Source organism: Phocoena sinus, chromosome 4, assembly GCF_008692025.1.
Source record: "Phocoena sinus isolate mPhoSin1 chromosome 4, mPhoSin1.pri, whole genome shotgun sequence".
NCBI lineage: Eukaryota > Metazoa > Chordata > Mammalia > Artiodactyla > Phocoenidae > Phocoena > Phocoena sinus.
In genome coordinates, this window is record NC_045766.1 from 80,672,938 (window position 1) to 80,685,258 (window position 12,321).

Genomic DNA, 12,321 nt, shown 5'->3' on the forward strand with positions numbered 1-12,321 from the left:
AAATAGGAAAGGTAACTAAAAGAACAGCATTCCAGAAGAGAAAGGAGATTTTCACAGCAAGAATCCAGGTAGAAGGCTTACTTCAAATTTGCATTAAAGTTTCCTTTTCTGCAGAGGTGAATGTGTGCTGGAATATGAAATAGTTGAGATTGTTCATGTTGGAGATAGCAATTTTCTCTGGAAAGTATGAGTTCTTGTCAAAGTAGGGTTTAGGGCAGAAGTGGAGTGGAGGACCTAAGAAAATCGGTAGTTTAGAATAGCCTTGTGTAGAGAGAAAATGGGTGACCACACCAGGATGGTAAAGTGCTCAGGGATCTCCACTGAGTTTGAAGATCATAAATTTATGGTGGCACCAATGGGTACTCTTGAACTTTAAAATATGGAGCTTAGAAAACTAGGTAAAAGAGAGGCCGTATTGTTTTGTGGTTAAAACAGACTGTGGAACTGGGTAACCTGAGTTTAGATGCAGTTCTGCTACTTAAAGCTTTATAATCAAAGGCAAATTTACCTCTATGAGGCTGTAGTATTTAACTTACAGAGTTGCTGTGAGGATTAAATTAATTAGTATACGTAAAGCATTAAGAAAATCAAATAGTACACACTGAACACTCAATAAAAAGTAGTTATTTTTATGAAGGTTACTGAATTTTATTTGTCTCACTTAAAAAATTTCCTTCCACATATTTGTTTCTCTTATTTTAATAAACAGTATAGTTTAGTTTCAAGCATTTTTAGGAACAAATTTGAACTACAACAAATGAATTCTCTTGGAAGCTTAGTAACCTGATTGTATAGATCAAGATATTTTGTGTAAGTACTGAAGGGAAATTCGGTGACTAATCAGTAAGTCAAAAACCAAAACCAGAATCACCCTTCCCACCACTCCTCATGCAAACTTCTCTTTGCTGCAAACTTCAGCATCTTAGCAACCAGGCGTGCTGTGCCTTGGACAACCGTATGTGCTTGGTGACACTTGAAGTCCTTTCTTCCCTCTCACAGGGCTTTGAAGCTTGGAAGAGTTGGTGTGAAACTTTCCAGGTCAAGCAGAGGTGGGATGGTATGACCCTAGGCCTTCTGCTAGACCTGTCTACACCTCCAGTCCCACTTGAAACCCCAAAGGATAAAGGAATTGCAGTTGAGAACATCCAGTCATGTGTCTCGAGCAGAGTTACTACACAGTAGAACAAGGTCTCCTGAACAGAAGAAAAGGCTGGGCTTTTTCAGCACTTTATCCTATCTCTACCTTGTGGCTGACAGGATCTTGGTGCTCTGGCTGGGTGTCAGCCCTTAGCCTCAGAGGTGGGAGAGCCAAGTTCAGGACATTGGACCACCAGAGATGGCCTCACATAATATCAATCGGCGACAGCTCTCCCAGAGTTCTCCATCTCAACGCTAAGACCCAGCTCCACTCAGTGACCAGCACCTGCAGTGCTGGACACCCCATGCCAAACAACTAGCAAGACAGGAACACAAACCCAACTGTGAGCAGAGAGGCTGCCTAAAATCATAATAAGTTCACAGACACCCCAAAACGCACCACCAGATGAGGGCCTGCCCACCAGAAAGACAAGATCCAGCCTCATCCACCAGAACACAGGCACCAGTCTCCTCCACCAGGAAGCCTACACAACCCACTGAACCAACCTTCCCTACTGGGGGCAGACACCAAAACCAACGGGAACTATGAACTTGCAGCCTGCGAAGAGGAGACCCCAAACACAGTAAGTTAAGCAAAATGAGAAGACAGAGAAATATGCAGCAGATGAAGGAGCAAGGTAAAAACCCACTAGAGCAAACAAGTGAAAAGGAAATAGGCAGTCCACCTGAAAAAGAAATCAAAGTAATGGTAGTGAAGATGATCCAAAATCTTGGAAATAGAATGGAGAAAATATAAGAGGTCGTTTAACAAGGACCTAGAAGAACTAAAGAGAAAACAAACAGTGATGAACCACACAGTAAATGAAATTAAAAATTCTCTAGAAGGAATTAATAGCAGAATAACTGAGGCAGAAGAACGGATAAATGACATGGAAGATAAAACAGGGGAAATAACTACTGCAGAGCAGAACAAAGGAAAAAGAATGAAAAGAATTGAGGAAAGTCTCAGAGACTCTGAGACAACATGAAAAGCACCAACATTTGAATTATAGGGGTCCCAGAAGAGGAAGAGAAAAAGAAAGGGACTGAGAAAATATTTGAAGAGATTATAGTTGAAAACTTCCCTAATATGGGAAAGGAAATAGTCAATCAAGTCCAGGAAGCACAGAGAATCCCATACAGGATAAATCCAAGGAGAAACATGCCAAGACACATATTAATCAAACTATCAAAAATTAAATATAGAGAAAAAAATTAAAAGCAGCAAAGGAGGGCTTCCCTGGTGGCGCAGTGGTTGAGAGTCCGCCTGCCGATGCAGGGGACGCGGGTTCATGCCCTGGTCCGGGAAGATCCCACATGCCGCGGAGCAGCTGTGCCTGTGAGCCATGGCCGCTGAGCCTGTGCGTCCAGAGCCTGTGCTCTGCAACGGGAGAGACCACAACAGTGAGAGGCCTGCATACCGCAAAAAAAAAAATCAGCAAAAGAAAAGCAAGAAATAACATACAAGGGAATCTCCGTAAGGTTAACAGCTGATCTTTCAGCAGAAGCTCTACAAGCCAGAAGGGAGTGGCAGGGGATATTTAAAGTGATGAAAGGGAAAAACCTAAAACCAAGATTACTCTACCCAGCAAGGATCTGATTCAGATTCGATGGAGAAATTAAAACCTTTACAGACAAGCAAAAGCTAAGAGAATTTAACACCACCAAATCAGCTTTACAACAAATGCTAAAGGAACTTGTCTAGGCAGGAAACACAAGACAAGGAAAAGACTTACAATAAAAAAACCCAAAACAATTAAGAAAATGGTAATAGGAACATACATATCGATAATTACCTTAAATGTAAATGGATTAAATGCTCCAACCAAAAGACATAGACTGAGTGAAAAACAAGACCCATATATATGTTGTCTACAAGAGAACCACTTCAGACCTAGGGACACATACAGACTGAAAGTGAGGGGATGGAAAAAGATATTCCATGCAAATGGAAATCAAGAGAAAGCTGGAGTGGCAATTCTCATATCAGACAAAATAGACTTTAAAATAAATACTATTACAAGAGACAAAGAAGGACACTACATAATGATCAAGGAATCAATCCAAGAAGAAGATATAAAAATTATAAATATTTATGCACCCAACATAGGAGCACCTCAATACATGAGGCAAATTTTAACAGCCATAAAAGGGGAAATCGACAGTAACACAATGATAATAGCGTACTTTAGGTTGGTTCAAGATGGTGGAGTAGAAGGGCATGCTCTCACTCCATCCTGCGAGAACACCGGAATCACAACTAACTGCTGAGCAATCATCGACAGGAAGACACTGGAAACCACCAAAAAATATACCCTACATCCAAAGGCAAAGGAGAAGCCACAATGAGACGGTAGGAGGGGCACAATCACAAGAAAATCAAATCCCATAACTGCTGGGTGTGTGACTCACAAACTGGAGAACACTTATACCACAGAAGTCCACCCACTGGAATGAAGGGTCTGATCCCCATGTCAGGCTTCCCAACCTGGAGGTGCAGCAGCGGGAGGAGGAATTCCAAGAGAAACAGACTTTGAATGCTAGTGGGATTTGATTGCAGGACTTCAACAGGACTGGGGGAAACAGACTCCACTCTTTGAGCGCACGCACAAAGTAGTGTGCGCATCGGGACCCAGGGGAAGGAGCAGTGACCCCATAGGAGACTGAACAAGACCTACCTGCTGTTGTTGAAGGGTCTTCTGCAGAGGCGCAGGGTGGCTCTGTCTCACTCTGAGGACAGGGATGCTGACGGCGGAGGTTCTGGGAAGTGCTCTTTAGCGTACGCCCTACCAGAGTCAGCCATTGGCCCCACAAAAGAGCCCGGGTAAGCTCCAGTGTTGGGTCTCCTCAGGTCAAACAACCAACAGGGAGGGAACGCAGCCCCACCCATCAGCAGTCAAATGGATTAAAGTTTTACTGAGCTCTGCCCACCAGAGCAACAACCAGCTCTACCCACCACCAGTCCCTCCCATCAGGAAGCTTGCACAAGCCTCTTAGATAGCCTCATCCACCAGAGGGCAGACAGCAGAAGCAAGAAGAACTACAATCCTGCAGTCTGTGGGAAAAAAAAACCACAACACATTCACAGAAAGATACACAAGATGAAAAGGCAGAGGGCTATGCACCATATTAAAGAACAAGGTAAAATCCCAGAAGAACAACTAAATGGAGTGGAGATAGCAACCCTCCAGAAAAAGAATTCAGAATAATGATAGTGAAGATGATCCAGGACCTCAGAAAAAGAATGGAGGCAAAGCTAGAGAAGATGCAAAAAATATTTAACAAAGACCTAGAAGAATGAAAGGACAGAAAAACAGAGATGAACAATAGAATAAATGAAATGAAAAATACACTAGAAAACCTACCTAAGGAGACAAAAGACCTGTATGCAGAGTGCTATAAGACACTGATATAAGAAATTAAAGATGATATAAATAGCTGGAGAGATGTATCATGTTCTTGGATTGGAAGAATCAATATTCTGAAAATGACTCTACTACCCAAAGCAATCTACAGATTCTATGCAATCCTTATCATACTACCACTGGCATTTTCACAGAACTAGAACAAAAAATTTCACAATTTGTATGGAAACACGAAAGACCCCGAATAGCCAAAGCAATCTTGAGAACGAAAAACAGAGCTGGAGGAATCAGGCTCCCTGACCTCAGACTATACTACAAAGCTACAGTAATCAAGACAGTATGATACTGGCACAAAAACAGAAATATAGATCAATGGAACAGGATAGAAAGCCCAGAAATAAACCCACACACATATGGTCACCTTATCTTTGGTAAAGGAGTTAAGAATATATAGGGGAGAAAGGACAGCCTCTTCAATAAGTGGTGCTGGGAAAACTGGACAGCTACATGTAAAACAATGAAATTAGAACACTTCCTAACACCATACACACACAAAAAAACTCCAAATGGATTAAAGACCTAAATGTAAGGCCAGACACTATAAAGCTCTTAGAGGAGAACATAGGCAGAACACTCTATGACATAAATCACAGCAAGATCCTTTTTGATCCAGCTCCTAGAGAAATGGAAATAAAAACAAAAATAGACAAACGGGACCTAGTGAAACTTAAAAGCTTTTGCACAGCAAAGGAAACCATAAACAAGACAAAAAGACAACCCTCAGAATGGGAGAAAATATTTGCAAATGAAGCAACTGACAAAGGATTAATCTCCAGAATATACAAGCAGCTCAATATCAAAAAACAAACAACCCAATCCAAAAATGGGTAGAAGACGTAAATAGACATTTCTCCAAGAAGATATACAGACTGCCAACAAACACATGAAAGAACGCTCAACATCATTAATCATTAGAGAAATGCAAATCAAAACTACAATGAGGTATCATCTCACACCGGTCAGAATGGCCATCATCACAAAATCTACAAACAGTAAATGCTGGAGAGGGTGTGGAGAGAAGGGAACCCTCTTGCACTGTTGATGGGAATGTAAATTGATACAGCCACTATGGAGAACAGTATGGAGGTTCCTTAAAAAACTAAAAATAGAAGTACCATACGACCCAGCAGTCCCACTACTGGGCATATACCCTGAGAAAACCATAATTCAAAGTCATGTACCAAAATGTTCATTGCAGCTCTATTTACAATAGCCAGGACATGGAAGCAACCTAAGTGTCCATCAACAGATGAATGGATAAAGAAGATGTGGCACATATAACAATGGAATAGTACTCAGCCATAAAAAGAAACTAAATTGAGTTATTTGTAGTGAAGTGGGTGGACCTAGATTCTGTCATACAGAGTGAAGTAAGTCAGAAAGAGAAAAACAAATACTGTATGCTAACACATATATATGGAATCTACAAAAGAAAATGGTCATTAAGAACCTAGGAGTAAGATGGGATTAAAGAAGCAGACCTACTAGAGAATGGACTTGAGGATACGGGAGGGGGAAGGGTAAGCTGGGACAAAGTGAGAGAGTGGCATGGACATATATACACTACCAAACGTAAAATAGATATAGCACAGGAAGATCAGCTTGGTGCTTTGCGACCGCCTGGAGCTGTGGGATAAGGAGGGTGGTGGGGAGATGCAAGAGGGAGGGGAATTGGGGATATATGTATACGTATAGCTGATTCACTTTGTTATACAGCAGAAACTAACCCAACAGTGTAAAGCAATTATACTCCAATTAAGATGTTAAAAAAAAAAAAAACACCACGTGACACAAGATAGTATAGGTAATCAATAAAAAAACACCCCTCTCTGCCTCTTTACTTGCCCCTGCTTTTTGCAATGGTTTGTCCAGGCAAAGGGTCCAGAATCCAAATCATTATGACTTTTATACTGTACCTCCTCATTTTTCCCCAAATCTGTTAAAATTATTTTTTAAAATATGTTTTCTTTATGGAGATCCTTCTATTAATTTCAAGGGGTTCTGCATCCTTAAATTAAATGTCAATATATAAATCAATTTAATGCTCAGAAACAATTTCTTTTTGCCATTGTCTTTCAATCCACTATAAAGTTCTGGAAAAGCCAGATGACACATAGATGTATGTGTATTAAAGCTAGGCTTTAGCATTTCATGCCAATGTTTTTCTTCATGGTTGTGGCCAGAAGGGCATTTGTTTACATTTATTTATTCTGATGGAAATGAGAGATTTTCTGAATTGATGTACTTTCAGTTATGCTGCTGTGAAATGCAGCAATTGGTACAAATTCAGTTTAGAACATTCTAGAAAGATTAGTACATTTCCAGAGTGAACCATGAGCGGTGTAGGAGATAGTGCAGCCCAGTATGTGCAAGAACATGATGATACCTTCTGTTTGAAATAGATTATAGCACTATACTTCATTTAGGACTCATCTGGACCTTAGATTTTGCCTTGATGATGAATTTTCTTATCAGCTTCTCAAGCAAAGAAAATGAAGAAATTAACAACTGATTTCAGGGAGTGATTTTGAAGGTCCACTAATCAAACCTACTTTTGCAAAATAAATTGGAAATATTGAAAAGAATCACTAGCATGTGAATGTACTTTTTATATGCAAAACTACTGGATTGTGTAGTTAATTTTACATGTATATCAGTTGAAACTAGAGAACTTTAGAGATCAGCTAAACCTTAAAAATGAAAGGGTAACTTCAGGGTGGGAAAGTACTTAACAAAAGCTCTCAGGTAATTGTTTACTTAATCCAGGTTTATTATCATAGGATGTACATTTGTGTCAAATGACATGCAGAGAATAAAGTGTTGTAGTCAGTCTTTAAAAAATAAAATCTTAGTGTCATGGGCCCCTGCTCTTGAAGTTAACTGCTCAGCTTGTCACAGTGTGGTCCTCAGGCTGGATTAAGTATACTGGTGCACATCTGCATTTTTGCGTGAACAGTGTGGATTTACCTGCTTTCCCACAATGCACTGTACTTGGTGCAGCACTGCGCTTCTAATGGCTTACATTGATCTCTTGATTATGTGGTTAATTAAGATGTATTTTGCAGCACATCCCACAAGTTCCAAGGCTCAGAGGATTAGTCGATAGTTTTCTGCAGCTCTGCCATTAGCAGGGCCAACTGTCTTAAAGACATAGTCCGTTTTTTCTAGCGTGTGTGTTTTCTTACACTTCAGGAGATTTGATGCACAGCCATAGCAGTCAGAGATGGAGAGAGATAGGCAGCTATGATACGGTAGAAATATAAGGGGACTAGGGTTCTAATTCCAGATCAGAGTGCTACAGACTGGGAAAACTTGGGCAGAATTAATCTGTCTGAACCTGTGTCTTCATCTTTATTTATATAAAGAAGACAACATCTGTTGTTGCAACGTGATAGTATTGTGTAAAGCATCAGCTTCATTAAAGTGGGAGAAAGTACTCTGAAGTCTATAGAGCATTACATATGAGCTTCGGTACAGGCATGAATTAAAAAAAATCAAAATACTACTTTAAAATACTTATAGGAAGAGAATAAGGCACAAGTTGGTAAGGGAAAGGAAGAAGTGAGAGGTTAGCAATTAAAGTTGAAGGCTTGGGAGGGAGATGATACACAGGAGTGAGAGAAAAGCTGTGGTTTTCCTGGAAAATAAAAGAGGGCTGCATGTAGGGAAATGGAAATAAAGAGGCAGGATAGTGAAAGCATGAGGTGAAATAAGAGGGAGTGTTTACCTTTAACGAGTCCAATCCATTTGGACTATTGTGCTTCCTAAATTCTAGCTGTTTCTGTGCCAAGTAACTACTAATGTGTGTACTTGATAATGCAGGTTCACAAGGATGACACTGATGGCTTGGCAAAATGAATACACCCTCACTTTTCCAAAACCTCTTGTTGGCTTGAATACAAGGGACTCAAGGCTGTTATCTCAGTGGGCTGTACAGGTCTCATGGCCATAACTCTCTTGCAGCAACGGAAGCTCAGCCAATAGTGTTATCACCATAAACCTCCAAAGAATCTGACAAACGGTGCTTACCATTACCACATTGTTCTACTACTGTATTTATATGTTCCTGGAAAGAGGCACCTCTGTGGTTGCCAATAGCTGAACTATTGCACATAGATTGAAGAAAAAGGGCAATGTAGTTTGAATAATTGGCCAAGGAAATATTTGGTTATTCAAGAGATGGCCTATGCAAGGAAAGAGAAGTATTGTTTGTTTTCAAAGTGTAGGTATGACAGAAAGGAAAGAATGACTGACTACTGCCCTCATTCGAGAGAATATATTTCAGAGAGGTAAGAGAATTTCACACATAACTAACTGTGTAGGTGAGACCCAAGATGTATAGGAGGATTGGTTTTCTATACTCTTTGACTAATATATATAACATTCCCTACTATCAAAGCTAAAGCACTTAGTGAAAGTGGGGTGAAGCTGGGGTCTAGGTTCAGATAACTGTTGGGTAAGTTTGTCCAGAGTTTCTTAAAATTGCATAATGATTGAATGTCAGGTTAATTTTTTTAAATGAATATGGTCCATATTTGGGAAGTGTTTATATTTTCTTTTTCTGCCTTTAGCCCACAAGTAAATGATCAAATCAGGTGACTTTATAAAGACTAATTTCTTCAGTATGATTTCACACCCATGGTAGATTCTGAGGGAATGTACGTTAATGATAACATTATGATTTACTTATGGCTATAACACATCTTGCTACTGGGTTTACCGTATTTGCTGATATAATCTAAATTAACTCTTCAGAATCACACGTACAAAATCCCAAATGTCTGTCAGCAAAATATCTGTTGAGTGGTTCACCCTTCTGTTAAGGACTCGTTTATCCCTTCCCCCAAATTATTTTTCGAAAGGGCATTATGTCTTTGTCACCCAAATCCCAACAAAATGCAGTTCAGGGATGTATTCTAAATAGAGAAAGGAAACTAATTTATATTACTGAATATATCTTCTTAAGTACAGTAGGTACTTAGAATTTCAGGATTTAACAGTCCAAGTTTTAAAGATTTGTGAACAACCCTAAGGGCAATTTCAAGGAATAATTTATAACTTTGCCAAGGATAGGATTTGAAGCACATGCTGGGAGCTAAGTTTATGGAAGTCGGTCACCAACCCATTACCCAGGACCACACTTCAGCATGAATTCATGGTCCCCCATTACTTCCATGGGCTCTGGAATTCTCATTAAGGGTCTGAAAGAGTCACTTTACATTTTATGGGAGAAATAATATAATATTCGAGAGTCTGGAAATTAGAGGTCTCAGAGTGAGACTAGTGAGAATATCAATGGTGAATTTTTTTTTTTTTTAAGCGCAATGATTCATTATCCTTATCTCAACTCTTCTACAACTCTTAGGAATTTCTGCATAAGACTTAAGCTAGAGTATCAAATGGATGTCGAATAATAGCTCCTTTAGTATATAAGTCGACAAGCTGTGATTTGAATTCCTGTCTGACTTCCAAACCCAATGATACTATTACACTGTGTGAATCAATTTTGCCACACCCCGTTTTGCAGACCACATTCATGAGTTTGGTTCTCTCCCAAGCTCAAGTTCTAAGGCTCTGCTTCCCCTTCTATAGCCAGAGCTCCACAGGCCTTAGTAAAAGAGTACTTAGCTATTCCAAGAACCAATTCTTCTTTCTCCCTAAAAACATGGTGCCCTCTTGGAATGAGACTTCCTGGTGAAAGATGAAGAAAATCTGGGACTCTGGGGTGCTAGTGTACTTTTATTTCTCAAAGATTAAACAGTTTTCTAAACCTAAGACTTTGGTTCTTGGAGAGTCCACGTGGGCTTTCTGGAGTATTTTGTATCTTGCTTTGTGGAAGCAGAGCCCTGGGTCACTATTATAAACATACTTCGTAGAGAGCAGCCGGGTATCTCTCAAATCCCACAGGCTTCTCTACACGTAGGCTGAGAAAGAAGCGGCTAATGGAGTTTAAAAGGTTACCTTCATTAACTAAAAATAAATTTCAAGTGAATGGCCTTCTTTCAAAGCAGGAGCATTCAGAATAGGCATATGTTAAAATGAAAGACAGATGAGTCTTTGCAATGTTTTCCTAGTGCGTTTTTCCCTTTTTCTGCTCATAAATGTCTGTTACCTCAGAATCCTCTCTGGAATCTGATTAGACTTCAGAGCCTTCATAATGTTTGAAGGTGAGCTCAGATCAATTTCCTGCAACTTTCCTGCTATGGTAAATCATTTATTGGGACGGATGTTTTACAAGGCCCGGCAAGAGAGAACTCATGAAAAATAAATATGGTAAAATACTTGATGCTGTCCTGCAGCAATCTTCAAGGCTTCATCACATTTAAACTCTCCATGGCATTGAAGCAGTTAGAACACTTCCCCTCATTTGGTCTCACTGTGGCCAGTTGAACTCAGTATGTGGTGGCACTGATTTCCTTACGTATCCTTTAATTCACTATTTCGTGGCCACAGATTTCTTGGTCTGACCAAGGGAACAACATGGAAAGTTAGTCATAACAATAGGGAGTGAGACAGACAAGGTGGATAGATCCATTTTTACTCATTTCTTCTGAAAATAAAACAAGCAAAGAAAGGAAAGCAAGGAAAGTACCTTACTTTGTAGGTCATTAAACCTTATTTCTAAGAAGTATGGACAGAATAAAATGCACATATGGACTCAAAGGTTCTTTACAAATCATTTATTTTTCACAGGTAGACAAAGTTACAAGAACCGTCTTTTGAATAATGAAAATTTGCACCTGAGTATTCTAGTTATCGCCCCTGGACTGATAAAGTGGCATAGTAACCATTACAAACAAAAACAAACAATAAACAATAATAATAGCAACAGGGACAACTCCGGTCCCCCATTGTATCAACTCTACCTGTATCTCCTCTTGCCTTTGTTAGGAACTCCCACATTCTGGTATCAGAGGATGAAATGAGGGGCAAAGGAAACAATAAAAATAAATGCCTCTAGTATGTTTCAGATACATCCCATAATCTCATTTAGTTTAGTACTCATAACTACCTGTCAAAATTGGTAACATTATTTTCATTTTACTTGTAAAGAAACAGACTAAATAATGTACTCGAGGTCGTTTAATTAGTGAAGAGTGAACCAAGCTTCAAATCACGTATGTCTGAAATCTGCAAACTAATTGAGATGAGGTCTTAGAGACATTCCAGTTCCAGACAGCTGGAAGTAAAAAAACGGAAATACGTCTCAAGTAGAGAGAAGCAAGTTCATCATGTTGGGAGACAAACAGGCAGGATCAGAGACCATGGGAGTAAGATTCAGAATGGCGAAGAACTCTGATTCTCAGATATTACACCAGAAGAAGGTAAATTAGTGGAAAAACCTAAATCTCTCTTGTGGATGACACCCTTTCAACACCATCTTGATGTTCTTGAATAATCTCTCCAGAGCCCTCCTTTGGGAATTTGTGCAGATTCTCTGACGATGCCTTTTGTCAAGAGGAGGAATACAGTATGTTTCTTAATTGTCATTTCATTCGCAGAGGCATGTAGTAGGTTGAATTAATAACTCTTTCCTATATCTCCACTCCCTCACTCCACCTAGTCCACGTGCTACATTGCTGTCTATGAATCCAAGCGGAACTTTGCATTCAGCAAATCACTATTTGATTCAAGAATGTCAGTGGTTCATCTGGATTTTCTAGGCTTTCTGAAATATGTGCATGCTTCAGCTGTCCAGTTACATGTCTAACTCCTCGCAGCCTGTATACCCTTTGCCCCAGCCATGCTCTCATCACTT